Below are 4,481 nucleotides of genomic sequence, written 5' to 3' on the forward strand. Positions count from 1 at the left end.
CCCCTTCCTCACACACACACCCCCTTCCTCACACACACACCCCTCCTCACACACACACCCCTCCTCACACACACATCCCTCCTCACACACACCCCCCTCCTCACACGCTCAGGGACCCCGCGCCCCGCACCGCACGTGCCCGGCCCCCAACACCGCCCCCGAGGCACTTGCGGTCCCGACCGCATCTTGCGGGTGATGCGCGGGGTGCGGCGAGCCCGAGCCCCGTGCCTAAAACGTTCTGGAAAGCTGTAGTTATTGAACTGAGGATTTTTGCAAGGAGAGGAGGAAGGGGAAAGGTGAGTATACGAAACAACAAGGTAAAAGTGTGGGGAGGGAGAAAGCACTGCTAAGCTAATTCAACAAACAACTTTTCTGTACGGCTGATATTTTCACGTGTTAAATAAATAAATGAATAAATATCTGTTAAGACTTTCCCTGCGAACTTGTCATCCCCACCTTTGAAAATTAGTTCCCGTGCTGATATTTTTTCAGCCCCCGTTTCACATAAACACAACAAATCAGCCATGTTTGTAAATTAAATGAGTTCTCTCCTCAGTTGTTAAACTATGAGGTTGATTACTTTTTGTCCCATAGGAAATCTTTTCTGCTTTTTAATAATCAGCTACCTCATGAAACTAGCATAAAATGTAGCAAAAAGGTTGTAGAGATTTCTCAAGATAAACACATTTATTCAGTACATCAGGAAAGTTCATCTCCTTTAGGCATTACTGCTTTAAGGTTTGTCAGGTCACAAAGCTCGTATCTACAATACTCTTTAATGAATATTTCAAGGAAGGTGCAGCAAGGAACACTTTCCTGGGAAAAGAACTCTATGCCAAAAATTGGTTAAGGCAGGGGAATTTTAGTCAACAAATACCATCTCTCAAATGCGAAATCCCTCTTTTTTAAGAAAAGAAAGTAAGCTTGTTTAAAAAATGCTGTTTATTTTTTCGGAAAACCTTGTGCCCTTCTCTGTGGTATTGCATTAAAAACCATATTTCAAAACACAATAATATGTGTGAGTTGCATGAGTAGAGTTAGGCTGCAAGTGCATTCTTCAAATTGTGGGCAGCTGTTTGCAGAGTTTGGACTTCAGCTTGGTTGGCTGGGGATTTTTTGATTGATCAAAGAAGTCAGGGAAGTCAGGAAACTCAGGAAAATAATAGTAAGTTACATATTTTATATAAAAGCAATTTTTTATCATGTAACTCAGAGTTATGAGTTATACTTGAGAAAGTATAGCAATGTTTACATTCAAAACATAGGCAAAGAAAAAAAATCTATGGGTCAAGGAGATATAAAATGAAAAATTTCTGCCATAAAACCTTATCAAAGGCCTTTGAGCCTGAAAATAAATAACACTCCACATCTGTCCCTTCCAAAAGATTCATTCTTTGCTCACACCAGGAACTTCTTAAATTTCAGGACAGGCAAGGAGGAGCAAAGCAAAACATCTGTGGAGAGTAAAGTCAACAAATTTCAAGAGCCAAAGTGTCGTTTGTTCTAAAATCATAGAGGTCAGGTTAAGGAATCCTCTGTGCAGGATCATAAGTACCAGTTGGGAGCCAAGTACAAAGGAAAGAGAAAGAGGGAGCATCTGCGCAACATAAAATCTGCCAGTTTAATGTTTTATGATCAGTTTAACCATTTATTCAAGTAACAGCAAGCTGAAGAGTACTATCTCACAGCCATGAAATGATAAGAACCAGTTTACTATTACATGTATTTATCCTCATCAGAATATTCCACCAGAGCTAGAAAATACAAAATGCAATCCCTCTCTGGACTTTATCATCTGACTTGGTTATTATAGTTTAACTAAACATCTCTATACAACTAAAACAGCCACCATCTAATTAGTTTGCAAGAGGATATCACCGTTGTTCAGTGCCCATTACAATCATTTCCTAGGAAAATGGATCCTTCTCAAATTTCATTTCAGTATGTACATTCTTCGAGAAGAGGATTACTGTGTTTTCTATTGTTCCTTTTCCCCCAGTTCATTGCTGGTATTACAAAAAACCAGGCAATCAGAAGGATCCTCTTTTCAAGGTATGGCACCATTAATATAATTTTTTCCTAACATAGTTTTCTAATGAGCTTTGAGTGATTATGAAGATAGAGGAGAATTTCAGCTTCTTAAGCAGGTGTAACTTCACATTTACACCAAGCAAGTGCATCAGGTATTGCAAGTTGAAGATTAGAAATTTCTTAGTCTTTGACAAACCAACCCAATGAGAAAATGGAATGCCGTGGTACAGGTAAGACCACGAATGAGTGAAGAAACGTGCGCAAGAATGAAAGGATTTTAGGGCACTTTTGTGCGTGTTTATACATTCCCTGGAAACCATCTGCACAAACAGAAACTATGAATGCTACTATATCATATATGCATAAGACAGCTAGTAGAACTACACATTCAAATAGTGCAGGAGACATCTATAGTTAGAAAAATTAAATTGCTGCTGCTCCAGCTTCACTTGAAAGAGAGACAGAGATTGCACAGACTTTAGGAACGGTGATATCTGAATGCCTCACACTTACTGGTCTTGCTAATTAAAACAAAACAAAACAAGCAAACAAATTTGAAATGTCTGACAAAATCTGTAAATACCCAGAAAAATACTCAGAGACGTGGTTATAGGGAATTTCTTAAAATCTCATTTTCTCTCTGATGTATTTTCATTAATTACTTTTGTCTTAAGGACTGTTTCAACTGGAAAGAAATAGAAAATCCTGATATTTAGGATGATGTAGCACAAAGCGAATATGTTAATCCAACCATCCAACAGATAACAACCTATGGACAAAAACATTGCCGTTGGCAAAACCAGAGGTTTGGGAGAGCTCAAAACGGAGAAAACCCAAATACAGACTCTGAATAGAACCACTCTGCTATCCTGCACCTAAGTAAACTCCAAGAGAGCACCAATTATGTTTTTTCAGCTTTTGTCTGTGTTGCTGCGCTAAAGGCAGAGCTATTGTGTTGATGTCAGGTTCCCTTCAGGCCCCTCAGGAGCATGAGGTCACCTCCTGACCCCAGAGGGCAGCAGGGGCACTCACAGCTGTCAGCGGTGCTGTGCTTTTCCTCATCCATAACGTTTAATAACTTGCATGTCCCACCATCCCACCTTACCATCCATCCCACTCCCAATGCGTTTAGGGACATTTCTACACTGTGAACATCACTGATGCAATAGCTGCTGGAATTGGGGTAGGGAATTTGGAATAGTTTCCAGAAGGAGGTATACTGTTATAACCAGTTGACAAACACACCCAGAGCTACATCAAAAGCCTAAATAAGATTTTTATCTGTAGCTGTACTGTACAACAAAGAGTTTCTAATTTTTAGCTGGTTTTTGTTGAGCTTTTTACACATACTTGCAATCCATTCTGCCTCTCTGCCTCATTATCTCATAAGCACCACCCAAGTGTTCTGAAAAAGCATTTTGGAAATGATTATCACTTGTAATCAGAGGTAAAAACAATACAATAAACTGCCTGTCTGCTGCTAATATAAACATTCAGTCACTACTAAAAGCTGGTTTAGATAACTCTTCAGCTGTTCCCCAGAACACTTCAAGTATATTTCTCCCTCCCTCAGAGAAGTACGTCCAGAGGTTAATAAATCTGAGCTGTGACAGACTAAAGAGAGGAGTAAATTCAAAGCAAAAAGCTCTTCACAGCACACCCTGCCCACAACTTCCTCTCAACAGAGACACTACCTCAGCAGCTTGACAGGCTAGAAGTGCAACCCAAGAAAAGAGATGTAGGCCAGGACATCTTCCAGGTTCCTCCTGGTATTCCTCAGCTGGTAGCCTGATAGTCTGCTTCAGCAGCAAAAGTCCGTGCCCTTTCTATTCCTGAAAGTTATTTCAAGCTGTAATTTGAAATCCATGTTATTTGTCTCTAAGATGACAAAGGCTTCCATGAGGATTCAAGAAAAACTGCTGTTTCAGAGGAGTCTGCAAAACAGCTGCTCCAGGAGCGTGCACAAAGCTGTCATAGGCCAGTGGAAAAGGCACAAGCAAATTGAGTGCCTCCTGCCTAGCCAGAAAAGACACCAAGTCAGCTGTGCCCAAGTGCAAGGTCCCGCAAAGGCTTGCCTGCTTCATGGTACAAGCTTCACTGACTTCAGGAGGTGCCTGGACTGAAGTGCTCACTAGAGAGGAGGGCTGGCTTTGGAGAAAAGCAGGACCTCCAGGACAGTCTGGATGCCACAAAGAGGGAGCAGAACAAACCAGGAAACTGTTTAAATTCATACTTCTCTCAGAACCCTAACTGCCGTAACACAGAGGATTTTTAAAGCTTGGGCTATCACCCATGCCTGATACACGGCCCCATGTTCATGCACATCCATGTCCCTCACTCTGACAGCACCTAGGATTAGTGGTACCCTTCATCCAGCTTTCCAGGGGCTGTGAACAGTCAGTCACACCCTCCTATTACCAGACGTAATCTATCGCAGGAGCTAAAGGCAG

Source organism: Corvus brachyrhynchos, unplaced genomic scaffold (assembly GCF_000691975.1).
Source record: "Corvus brachyrhynchos isolate BGI_N302 unplaced genomic scaffold, ASM69197v1 scaffold106, whole genome shotgun sequence".
NCBI classification, from domain to species: Eukaryota; Metazoa; Chordata; class Aves; order Passeriformes; family Corvidae; genus Corvus; species Corvus brachyrhynchos.